General features: G+C 42.7%; 2 long non-coding RNA genes across 4 annotated transcripts in view; one reads left to right on the top strand and one right to left on the bottom strand.

The window, feature by feature from the left end:
- Positions 1-574: 574 nt before the first annotated feature.
- The window catches only part of LOC310889621, a 23,424-nt gene continuing 10,689 nt past the window's right edge, over positions 575-13,309 (bottom strand). Inside the window, exons 3-5 of one of the 2 annotated variants that reach the window (XR_014576648.1) lie at positions 4,156-4,373; positions 3,430-3,556; positions 575-2,470 (exon numbers count right to left, since the gene is read on the bottom strand). This is a non-coding gene — a long non-coding RNA (uncharacterized lncRNA). The remainder of the gene's footprint in view (positions 2,471-3,429; positions 3,557-4,155; positions 4,374-13,309) is intronic. The other variant, XR_014576649.1, reaches the window with a different exon arrangement.
- The window catches only part of LOC310889619, a 25,198-nt gene continuing 22,309 nt past the window's right edge, over positions 10,421-13,309 (top strand). The window contains exon 1 of one of the 2 annotated variants that reach the window (XR_014576641.1): positions 10,421-11,870. This is a non-coding gene — a long non-coding RNA (uncharacterized lncRNA). The remainder of the gene's footprint in view (positions 11,871-13,309) is intronic. The other variant, XR_014576642.1, reaches the window with a different exon arrangement.

Below are 13,309 nucleotides of genomic sequence, written 5' to 3'. Positions count from 1 at the left end.
TATAGCAGAATTCTTTCACCTCAAAATTTAATTATTTCTGAACATCCCTAGTGTAATGACATCAACAAATTCTACCCAGTGATTTCACTCGTTTCACTGATTTTACAGCTCCAACTATTCTACTGGCAGACTGTCCACTATCCTAAAGATCTTCAGGAAGAGGCTGTTTCTGTGGATATCTGGACTTCATCTGTGTCCTTGACTTCCTCTAACAACTGTGTTGCTTTTTTTTGACATAGTTTTTTGTTTGTTTGTTTGTTTGTTTTTCTGTGTGTGTACCCATCACTTGTTAAGAAACAACTACAACAAACATGTACGGGACATCTAAACAAAAGTACTAAGGACCAGCACCTACTTAAAATTCAAGTGCAGCAGCAATTTAATAACAACTCCTGCAGAATGTGGCCATAAGGAAAGAGTTTGCACAATCTGTTCATCTGCATAATTAGTAATTGAGGACCTGAGAACAGTTGGAACATTGCTGTGGGCAACCCAGGACAGATCACTGATAACATAAATAACAAAGATTCAGATTTCCCAAAACTGCAAACATCAGAATGTAGCTAACAGCAACTCTAACGAGCACACAAAACAAACAGAAAGAGGGACAAGCCAAAAAGCCAAGAAAGGCCTTAAGACTACTGCAAAAATCAACCAGTATGACATAATTCTGAGGCATATATGTAATTTTAAAAACACAGTAATTTATTTTGCTTGTCATTTACATAATAGTACAAGTGTACAAATTATACTTATGCCAGACACATATTTGCAAGCAGTCCACTTGACCGCTAGAGAAAATAATAAATCATATTATTTATACCCACATAGTAGCATGACTAAGCATTATCAGGAGCAAAAATTCTTGTAGCTGCAATGCAATCCTTTGCTTTCACAAGACCATGGTGAAAAAAACAGTGCACAAGGCACTACATAGCCAAGTGATCTGTTTGGGTGATGTAATACAACAGAGGTGGTGATGCTCTAATAATCTGCAGATTCATTCTTTCCAATTATTGGGTTTCCTGCATTTTCATTAGAGGCTGACAAGACACTATACCAGGGTAAGCCCTTGCTAAATCTAAACATTTATACAGTTTGTGAGCTTCTAAGAAGTTTCGTTTTTTGTTAATGGTACATAAGCATCATCCAAATGAAATGGCTATCAGCATGTAGTTTATGTGTATTTATTTATTTCACCCTCATATCTGACCTAAAATAATGACACGGATATCTGTTGATTTATACTGGCAGAAGGCCAGAGTTTTACCACATGATACTAGATCACAATAATAATAATAATAATTATTATTTTTTTCCAGCAAAAATGTGAAAGCAATTTATCTGTTTGTGTGGTCATTACTGTTTGATTAGTAGAAATGCTCAAGGACCTGGAATATCAAATAAAGCAAAAGAAGAATCTAGGATCTCTACATTTACAAAAATTAAGATCAAGTTATCTAAGAAATGACACCTGGAGGTGGAGCTACCTTTGAAATTCTGTTTCTTGTAAGAAAATTATGTTATTTGCTATGGGATTAAGATAGTGGTTGGAACTGTAATGCCTTTGTTACTTGTGCATGTATGGTAGAAAACTAGGGTAAAGGAGGAAGACAGAAATAAAAAGTAGAATCATAGAACATCCCAAGGTGGAAGGGACCCACCAGAATCATCGAGTCCAATTCCTGGCTCCACATAGGACCACCCAAAAATCAGACCATGTATCTGAGAGTGTTGTCCAAATGGTCTTAATCTCCAGCAGGCTGAGTGCCGTGGAGTTTCCCTGGGGAGCCTGTTCCAGTGCCCAACCACTCTCTCAGTGAATAACCTTTTCCTGACATCCAGCCTGAAACTCCCTACCAAAAATAGGAATATAAAAATTTGACATTGGTAAAATCACAGAAAAAGAAAGCACAGAACATAAACAACATAGATAAAACAGTTACTGCAAAGACAATTGGTTTTCTTTTAATTACATGTAGTAACTTTAGAGATATGTGTCTCCCGGAAGTGAAAACATTATTTGGTACAATCTGCAAATAACTTTTAACCTACATTCTCCCAAACCCAAGGCCCATGTTATTATCCCCATCTTTTGGGAAGGGACTGGAGGCGAATATATGAAAAATGCAGAAATGGCTGAAAACTGAAAGGCATCCCAGTCTTCAAAAAGGGCAAGGACCCAGGCAACTACACGCCAGTCAGACACATCTCCATCCCTGGAAAGGTGATGGAACAGCTCATCCTGGATGACATCTCCAAGCATGTGGAGGATAAGAAGGTGATCGGGAATAGTCAGCATGGATTCACCAAGGGGAAGTCACGTTTGACCAATCTGTTGTCTTTCTATGATGAGATGACTGGCTGAGTAGATGAGGGCGGAGTGGTGGACGTCATCTACCTTGACTTCACCAAGGCTTTTGACGCTGTCTCCCATAACATCCTCCTAGACAAGCTCAGGAAGTGCGGCCTAGAGGAGAGGACGGTGAGGTGGATTGGCAATTGGCGGGATGACAGAGCTCAGAGGGTTGTGCTTGGAGGTGCACGGTCTAGTTGGAGGCCTGTACCTAGCAGTGTCCCCCAGGGGTCAGTGCTGGGTCCAGTGTTGTTCAAGTTACTCATCAACAACTTGGACAATGGAACAGAGTGCACCCTCAGCAAGTTTGCTGGCAACACAAAGCTCGGAGGAGTGGCTGATACCTGAGGGCTGTGATGCCATTCAGGGGGACCTCAACAGGCTGGAGGGCTGGGCCGAGAAGAACCACATAAAGTTAAACAAGGACAAGTGCAGGGTCCTGCACCTGGGGAGGAATAACCCCAAGCACCAGTACAGGCTGGGGGGTGACCTGCTGGAGAGCAGCTCTGCAGAGAAGGACCTGGGAGTCCTGGTGGACAGCAGGCTGACCATGAGCCAGCAATGTGGCCTTGTGGCCAAGAAGGCCAACGGTATCCTGGGGTGCATTTGGAAGAGTACTGCCAGCAGATCCAGGGAGGTGATCCTCCCCCTCTACTCAGCTCTGGTGAGGCCACACTGAGAGTGTTGTGTCCAGTTCTGGGTTCCCCAGTGCAAGATGGACATGGAGCTATTGGAGTCAGTCCAGAGGAGGGCTACTAAGATGATTAGAGGACTGGAGCACCTGTCGTACGAAGACAGACTGAGAGAATTGGGCATGTTTATCCTAGAAAAGGGAAGACTGAGGGGAGACCTTATTAATGTGTATAAATATCTGAAGGGAGGGTGTTGAGAGGATGGAGCCAGTCTTTCAGTTTTGCCCGGTGACAGGACGAGAGACAACAGGCACAAACTGAAGCACAGGAGGTTCCGGCTGTATATCAGGGGACACTTGTTTACTGTGAGGGTGACAGCACTGGAACAGGTTGCCCAGAAAGGCTGTGGAGTCTCCTTCTTTGGAGATATTCAAAACCCACCTGGATGCCATCCTGAGCTACATGCTCTAGGTGATCCTGCTCGGCAGGGGAGCTGGACTAGATGGTCGTCAGAGGTCCCTTCCAACCTAGGCCATTCTGTGATTCTGTGATCCAACACACAAACTAACTGCAAAAAGGAGAAGGAAGTCATGAACTTCTTTCTAATGGAGGCAAAATAATTACCAGTGACTCTAAGGGAAACAAGCAAAGAACAACAACAAAAAACTGGTATGGACAAAGAGAACATCAAAGCTTTTTCACCAGGTTCACTATGCCCTGTAAAATTAACTTAACACTTGAGCTATTGCATTTCCTCATTTTGAGTTAAAGAACTGCATAGACTCTAGTCTGAAATACAGACTAAATGTAATAATCTAGCTACAGATTACATTTTATTGAGGAAAACTTGATATGGTTAATACAATTTTTTAGAATATGCTATTAGGCAGAAATAATGAAGTCTCTATCAAACATTCATCTCTCTTTTGTTTAACTGTAACCTTCTCCTGGACCCTCAAGGTCCTTCCCTTCCAGTTTGGTGAAGGAAAACATCTGAAATCACTTAATAGGTCTTTAAGTAGGTTTCATCTGACTTCTGAAACATAACATTTGTCAAAGTAGCCTCCCTTCTAAATATCATTAATTTCACTCTCACATTAATCTTTACTGTTATTTTAAAAGAATACAATTTTACAGGCATCAGCATCTTTAAATACTTTTCTTTACCTCCTCCATATTTACACTCAGGGCAGCATGGTATGATCTCTGATGTTGCTTGACCAGCTTGATAATCTTTTACAATGAAGGTTCTCCTCATTTGTGGAGGAACAACTCCAGGTATGCTGGGCGCATAAGGCAAAGTGTTAGCAGCAGGTCAACAGAGGTAATCCTTCCCCTCTCTGCTCAGCACCGCTGAGGCCACGCTTGGAGTAGTGTGTCCAGTTCTGTGCTCGCCAGGACAAGAGAGATATGGACATACTGGAGTGAGTCGAGCAAAGCGTTTTGAAGATGGTGAAAGGACTGAAGCATGTCTCATATAGGGAAGGTTTGAGAGAGCTGGGACTCTTCAACCTGCAGAAAAGAAGCCTCATGGGGGTTCTTATCAATGTATATAAATACTTGACAGGAAGAGGCAAACAGTATGGAGCCAGGCTCTTTTCAGTGGTGCCCTGGGCCAGGACAAGAGGCAATGGACACATGCTGAAGCACAGGAGTTTCCCTGAAATAGAGGAGTTTTCCCTCTTGTCGTGGTTTAACCCTGGTAGGCAGTTAAGCACCACATAGCAGCTCACTTACTCTTCCTGAGTAGGACTGGGGAGAAAATCAGAAGGGTAAAAGTGTGAAAACCAGTGGGTTGAAATAATGACTGTTTAATAGGTAAAGCAAAAGCGGCACACACAAGCATATCAAAACAAGGAATTCATGCATTAATTCCCATCAGCAGGTAGATGTTCAGCCATAATCAAGAAAGCACGGCTCATCATGCATAACATGATGATGCATTCCCATCTTCTTGGGAAGACAAACACTGTCACTCTGAATGTCCCGTCCCTACCTTCTTTCCCTCCCAGCTTTTATTGCTGATCATGATGCTATGTAATACGGAGTATTCCTTTGGTCAGTTGGGACCAGCTGTATTGCTTCTCAGCTTATTGTGCAACCTCAACCTCCTCACTGGCAGGGCAGTGTGAAACACAGAAAAGTCTTTGACTCTGTGTAAGCAGTGCTCAGCAACAACTAAAACATCAGTTTGTTAACACTGTTTTCATCACAAATCCAAGACACAGCACCACACAAGCCTCTAGGAAGAAAATTAGCTTTATCTTAACCCATATCAGGACACCTTTGAACATTAGGAAACACTTCTTTACTGTGCAGATGACTGAGCGCTGGCACCGCATTGCCCGGAGAGGTTGCGGAGTCTCCCCCTCCATTGAGATCTTCAAAAACCACCTGGACAGGGGCTTGGGCAAGTGACTCTAGGTGATCCTGTCTGAGCACAGTGGTTGGCTCAGATGACCTCCAGAGGTCCCTTCCAACCTTAACCATTCTGTGGTTCTGTGATTCTATGAAATGATTGGCTTGGTAGGTGATGGGAGAGCAGTGGATACTGCCTGCCTTGACTTCAGTAGGGCATTTCACACTGTCTCCTGTAGAATCCTCATAGGGAAGCTGTTGAAGTATGGACTGTATGGGCAGACTGTGAGGTGGATCAAAAACAGGCTGAACGACCTGGCCCCAGGCTGGTGATCAGGGGCACAAAGTCCAGTTGGAGGCTGATAACTAGCTTTGAATCCCAAGGATCAATACTGGGTCTAGTCTGGTTTAACATGTTCATTAACGATCTGGATGATGAAGCAGTTTACCCCAAGCAAGTTTGCAACTGATACAAAACTGGGAGGAATGGCTGTTATGCTAGAGGGTCATGCTGCCATCCAGAGGGACTATGACAGGCAGGAGAAATGGGCTGACAGGAAACACATGAAGGTCAGCAAGAGGAAGTGCGAAGGCCTGCACCTGGTCAGGAACAACTTCAGGCATGAGTACTTGCTGGAGGAAAATAAGCAGAAAATCACCTGGAGATCCTGGTGGACACAAATTTGAACATGAGCTAGCAGTGTGCACTTGCAGCAATGAAGGTGAATGGTATCCTGGGCTGCATTAGGCGAAACACTGTCAGCCTGTCAAGGGAGGTGATCCTTCCCTTATCTACTCAGCACTGGTGAGGTCATGCCTGGAGTACTATGTCTGGTTTGTGGCTCCCCAGTACAAGAGAAACATGGACATACCGGAGAGAGCCCAACAAAAGGCCACAAAGATGGTTAAGGTAGTGAAACACCTCTACTACACGAAAAGACAGAGAGCTGGAACTTTTCAGCCTAGATAAGAGAAGTCTCCAGGGGACATTATCAATGTGTACAAATACCTGAAGGGAGGATGTAAAGAAGCTGGAGCCAGGCTTTTTTCAGTTGTGCCCAGGACAAGAGGCAATGGACACAAACTGAAGTACAGGAGGTTCCATCTGAACATGGGAAAACACTTTACTGTGCAGGTGACTCAGCACTGGCACCAGGTTGCCCAGCAAGGTTGTGGAGTCTCCCTCCTTTGAGATCTTCAAAAGCCACCAGGACAGGGTCCTGGGAAAGTGGCTCTAGGTGGTCCAGCTTGAGCAGAGTGGTTGGCCTAGACGACCTCCAGAGGTCCCTTCTAACCTCAGCCATTCTGATTTGGTGATTCTTTGAACTGTGAATAATGACTTCAACTCTGCTGAGCACATGTAACCTGTAAATTGAGAGAGTAGCCAGTGCACATCTCTATGAATTAAGCTTTGCAAGAAAAAGTAAGAGACATGGTAGCCTATCCATACCCAGGAAACAGCTTCAGAACTGTATCTTATTGGAAAACACACATCAGTAACTTGAAGCATGCTAAATAATTCATCATTGTTCATGGACACAGAACCTTCTACAGATGGTAGTATTGTAAAAACAGCTGCATCTTTCATGAGAAGACCGAAAACAAGAATGACAGACACATTTTCTGTGTATTTTAAAGATTTGGTTTACTTCCATGAAACACCACAAGCAGCGCTTTGATCACCCTAAAAGGTACCTATATGAAAGGAGGAGGATGGAAATGGAAGGTGACGTTTTTTGTGCTGTCTTACACAACTCTTTTGGACACCTGTGACCCTCACAAAAACCCTAGCTAAAAGGCTGAAAATATCCTACCAGGAGGTGTACAGTGCTGTAGACATTAAAGTCTAAACAGAAACTGAGTCACATCCCATTGGGACATGTTAGCAGTAGGTATTAATTTATTGGAGGAAAGACTGAAGAAACTGGTTGTGCCTTCCATTCAAAAATCTCTCAGTGGGATCGTATTGTCTCTGATATGGTTTGTTGCTTAAGTGATAGACATCCATAGGTCTTCAAAGCCAGTAAAAGGGAAGTTTCACCAGCTCAACTATCTATAATTTGGACCATCATTAGTATTTATAAAGCATTTCAGTTACTGGACAGTTTTTAGAAGAAGTGGCAACTACACAAAGAAAACAAGCCATTACCACTCCATCATGAAAATTTGACTTTAAAAGCTTTTAAAAAAGTTTCAGAAATTGTGAACACTCATCTTTCCCATATAAATTCTTATCTGAAGTTTTAGAATATCACTTAGTCATATAAAAAAGATTTTTAGAAAACATGTTTCGTGAAGATCTGGTCTTATCTGCTTCAACAATAGCTACTGTATTAAGATCCTGCATTCTACAGGTAGTACAAAATAGCAACCCATATCTGCTGCGAGACAGCCTACACCAAAGCCTGCATCTAAGCAGTTCACAGTTCTAAATGGACCACAGGATGGATTGTGATGGTCTGCTTCCCAGACCATAAGCTATCAATGGCTCTTTCAAGCAAAAGTTGATGGTATTAGTTTATTTTGATGAAGACTGCGAGCTATTCTCATCATGTGTCAAGTATATTTTGAAGTCTGTATAGAAAAAAAATGACACTAGTGAAAATTGGCATCAGTGCTACAGTTCTCACTTACAATAATGACTATTAAAAATCCTTCCAACTACAAAATTGGAATCACCATCAGGTCCACACCACCTCATATCTTCAGTCTCAAAAAAGTCCAGAAATATGAAGGTATGATTAGTGATTTGAGACAAATCTCTAGCATGTCACAATCCTTCAGAAGAGGAGTATTAGCCACCTGCAATTTCTCTGAAACACTTTTCACTTTCCAGGGCTACAACAGCCAGAAAGAGCACTAGTAAACTGCTGAAAGCAGGATTAAATACATTTTTTCAGAGGATTCAGCCTGCAAGAAAGATAGTTTCTAAAATACCCAGGGTACACCATGCCCCATCTCACTTTCACACAGCAAAAGCTACAAGACACAACTAGGAGAACATTCACCACACATAGCTATGTGTGCTTGCTTTTTCGCTGCGCAGTTGGTCACCTAGATCATGTTTTGTGCTTCATTACTAAATTGTAAAGATTTTAGATAGATGAATCCTAATAAAAATCAGTGCATATTTGTTCTTACACCTATTTTTGCTGAAATCTCATTAATATTATATGACTTTCAAAATCTAATCTTGGGTACCAAAGGATAGTCTATACTCCCTTGAATAACATGCCTCAGTTAACTAGAATAAACTGAACTCAGCACTTTTATTCATAACACAGTCATTGGTCTGTTTTTGGTTTTGGAGATCATTTGTTTGTTGCAATTCTGCCAGATCCAGTCATCTGTGATCAAGAAGAGCCATCTGTCTGGGTGGATGGATATGATGGTACACACATATATCTATGAAGACTCACATGTGTGTAGTATACACAGTGGAGATCATGGAATAGCTTACTGATAATTCGTAACACATACAATTGCAGAGTCCAAGCACAGACAGTATAGAAAGCAAATGAGAATATGGGACTACTGTACCTTACATAACTCCTCTCTTCAGTCACCACATTTAATTTTTCCTCCTTTGTTCCTACACTGTGGGCCACATTCTCAATACAGGAAACTTAGAGACAAGAGTCAATAAATAAAAACAGTGAACAGTTCTGCTTGTGAAGTATCCAATGAATGCTCAGAACTCCTGAAACATCCATGTGTTCAGAAAGTCAGAAATTTCTTTTTCTTTGCTGACTTTTACTCAGCCCTTCTAAGTTTGAAACCAGTGCCCATCTCTCCTCATGGTAGAGCCCAGCCTTCAGGGACAGACAGAGTTTAGAAAACTCCCCATTTTCTAAATGGGGAGTTCTAAATGAGTTTCAAAATGGGGAGCAATAATGTGTTATTGGGGAGGTTACTAAACCTGGAGCAGAGTAAAAGTAGATATGCTGAGCTAGAAAGCATCCCAAGATATTTATAATACAGGGTTCTGGAGGATTTGGTGTTCTTGGCACACAGCAAGGACCACAAGGCATAGTTTGAAGCGAAAAAACAGACCAAACTTGAACCCAACCATTTTGTTTAATCAGGTTTGATGTACAAAAGTTGTATTGCTATTTCACACAAAATTATCTGGAAAGAATTTCTTTAGGACACTGAGAATCACAATTACAAGTTTGTAATGTCTTGGAAAAGCTATCAAAAACTCAATATACAAGGAAACCAATTTGATATTAAATGTGTAAGATGTTGGAGATAAACTAGATTGACTTGGTCCTGTTGGTCTCATTCGTGAACAGGTTCTCAGCTACTGTTATTATTCTCACTGACATGGTACTGGTAGGAGCAAGGGGCCATCACCTGGCCTTCCACTATGTGTTGTTGCATTAGATTTATGTGGCAAGGTTTTGGTAGTGGAGAGGCTGCAGGGGTGGCCTCTGTGAGCAGAGCCCAGCAGCTGCCCCATGTCAGACCAGAGCCAGCTCCAGACGGCTCCAAAAGGGACCTGCTGCTGGCCAGAGCTGAGCCAGGGAGTGATGCTGGGTGGGCCTCTGGGAGAGCTGATTGAAGGAAGGGAATATCTGCTGTGTGACAGCATCTGGGGTAATGAGAAAAGGTGACAGAGACAGCCCTGCACATAATAAGGTCAGTGCAGCAGGAGGGCAGGAGGTGCTCCAGGCAGGCAGCAGCAGTTCCCCTGCAGCCTGTGGAGAGGCCCCTGGTGGGGCAGGCTGTCCCCCTGCAGCCCACGGGTCCCACACGGAGCAGATCTCCACGCTGCAGCTCGTGGAGGAGCCCCCGGTGGAGCAGGTGGAGGTGGCCTGGAGGAGGCTGCGGCCCATGGAGAGCCCCCGCAGGAGCAGGCCCCGGGCCGGAGCTGCAGCCCGTGGAGAGGAGCCCACGCAGGAGCAGGGGTCTGGGGGGAGCTGCCGCCCGTGGGGGACCCGTGCTGGAGCAAACCGGAGCCATGTGGGAGCAGTGCTTGAAGAGCTGCTGCCTGCGGGCAGCCCCCGCAGGCTCAGTTCGGGACAGCATCCCGTGGGAGGGACCCCGCGTGGAGCAGGGGCAGGGAGGGACCGTGAAGGAGCAGCAGAGATGAAGGGACGGGGACTGACCACAGCCTCTGTTCCCCTGCGCTGCTTACGGGGAGGACATAGAATAGGGTGGATGGGAGGAAGGTGTTTTTAGTTTGATTTTAGTTTCTCACTCTGCTAGTCTGCTAGTGATAGGCAGTAAACTCTAGTGATAGGCAATAAACTATGTTAGTCTCCCTATACTGATTCTGTTTTGCCCGTGACAGTAATTGGTGAGTGATCTCCTTGTCATTATCTCAACCCTTGAGCCCTCTGCACCATATTTTCTCCCCTTTTCCTTTGATGAGGAGGAATGATAGAGAGGTTGTGGTGAAATTTAGCTGCCCAGCAGGGTGAAACCACCACAGTAGTACAGATATTAGTGGAAAAGCCAGAGAAACTTAGCATTCTATTTAAAATAAAGAGAATGTTTTGTCACATCCATCAGCCAATGCCTTTTGAACTCAACAAAAACTTAAGGTCTTGAGCACCTGTGGTTGCTAAAATCTCCCAATACCTATTTCAGGAATGGAGAAAGTCAGTGTCCTGGCCAGCTTTCAACAAGGGTAATTATACTCTGCCAACATAGTTTCCCTTGGAACTGCAGTTGGAACAGTTATTTTTCACTTCCTCCTCCTAAAAACAGTGTTTTGTTTTTTCTGGAATGGCAGAGTTGCTGTGTTTCACCTCAGAGATGGTTGCATTTCAGTGGTGGTAGAATGGATCTTTAAGTGCATACAGCTGGTAACATACTTGTAGTCCCTTCTGGACTAGAGGGCATTTTGTAAGTATAGAGTAGTCTTATGAAGGTAGCTGAAGATGATACGTTAAACACCAAAATCCTGACTCATTTCTTACTCTTTCAATTTGAACAGACTAGCCATTGAACTAGATTAGTATAAAAACATATTTTGGCCCTGAATAGTTACTACAATTTCCCATGAAGTTTTTTTGCTCCTGGGAGATAATATGCTACATATCACTTGGTAAAAAATATGTGAATTCAATACTCTTATCTTCACAGAATGCATCTATGTGACTTCCTTCTGCCTCTCACAAATACACACGCTACATATTGAGTAAGAATGACCTCCTTGATTTAAGAGACAGACTTAGTGGGTGGCAATTTTTAAAGTAGCTTAGCACAAAACACACAACAGAACTGTAAAAAATGCTCTGGTTACACTGTTTGGCACTTAATGGTTTGGATCCATCCCAAAGCCAAGCCACTGAAAAAAATCCTCCTACTCCAAAGGCTGCACAAGGTGACAACGCCTCCTCTAATAACAAACTTTACTCACATGGTTTGGCCTGCCAATTGTTCTCATCTAGTAAATCATGTATTCTTCAAATGTGCTTTGGGACTAGCAGGGGGAGGAGGTGAGAAAAGTTGAACTGTGTGGCTGATGAAGGAAGAGCTGGTTCTTCGAACCAACAGGCTGAACACACAATACAGTAAGTACTCTTTCAATATTGTGCTCATTTCAGCAAGCAGCACCAGGAAAAATCATTTTCCAATTAGTCAGCATGTTTCAGCATCATTAACTTCTATATCAGATTTGCTACCATTCAAAAATGCATCAGGAGACAAAGCAGGAAGAGTAAAGTATCTTTACTGGAATCTGAGGTCTGTGAGGAGGTGAAATTAGATTAACTTCATGGAAATGGGGACAGTTTACATTACCAGAGGGGCCCTACCTGTCTCTAGGCTTAACAATGAACAACGCCTTTAGCATATGGCATTACAATGGATTAGTGATCAAGTGCAATTAATCCTAATATATCCTCTCTTGAACCTCGGTTGTTTATTAGTTAGGGAAAAAAAAAAAAAAAAAGAAAACACTCTTCTGTTCTCAAAGTGTCAGGTGAAACTCACATTTGAGGTAGGGCTACCATGTGGATCTGTGCCTCCATCTGGAGACTCCCTTTTGTGATACTCAAACAGAAGGTGTTTTAATGAGGCTTTTATAGCAGGCACCACCTGCCACTGATCTTCCTCTCTTAAAAGGTATAATTGAGGGTTGGTTTTACAGTATGACTTGAATCTTAACCTTGGGAATTCATCAAGAGATGTAAATCTGGGAGTGATATTGTAATTCTAAAATGCCATTTTGGCTTTTGGTTTAGAGTGAAGTGGTTAGAGAAAATTGTGGTTGGCTAATTGCAACCAGTTACATGGTAGCTTCCCTCATTTCAGATGGATTAATAGAAGTGTCATCTCAAAATTAAATATCCAAGCTGATGGTGACCATATGTCTCCATTCAGACCCTTGTGTATTAGTGATACAACTAAGCTATAGGAGTTCTGAGGACAAAATGGTTTCAGCACTACTAATGTTTACTTGGTTTTGATTTTTTGACTCCTTGTAATGTTATTAAATCAATATTCAAAAATGGCTGTATCACGTAACAGTGGAGAAAGCTGAACCAATCCTATTTTTCTTCTGAAAAAAAAAAAAAAAGTAATAACGTTGAGATACAAGGAAAGCAGTGTCTATCTTTCACCGCCATACATTTGTTTGTAAGTTTTGGACCTGCTAATGCCAATTTGTGGACTCTTCAGTGAGTGCACCAACTATTTTATTAAGGTGCGTGCAATACTTTTTGGTAGTACTTTATGTATTGAAGCTCTTGCTGGCAACCGAAGGCATGGCACAAACACTGTCAATTCCTGTTGTTCTTGAAAGGGCTATTAACTCCTCTTCCTCAGGAATTAATTCTTACCTTAATTACCTGAATAATCATCAATTAATCCCAGAAGAGTGCCACAGGACTGAATTGGGATTATTTTGTGAAGCTTATGCTCAATGTCACTTCTACTTCTGTCCTTCCTTCAGACCATTCTAACCCTTTTATGGCAGAAATGTGGACTCCGCATACTATTTCATGGGTAG

This window comes from Anser anser, assembly GCF_964211835.1.
Source record: "Anser anser genome assembly, chromosome: Z".
NCBI lineage: Eukaryota > Metazoa > Chordata > Aves > Anseriformes > Anatidae > Anser > Anser anser.
Note: the sequence above shows the minus strand (reverse complement) of the source record. Positions and strands in the feature narration are given on the sequence as shown.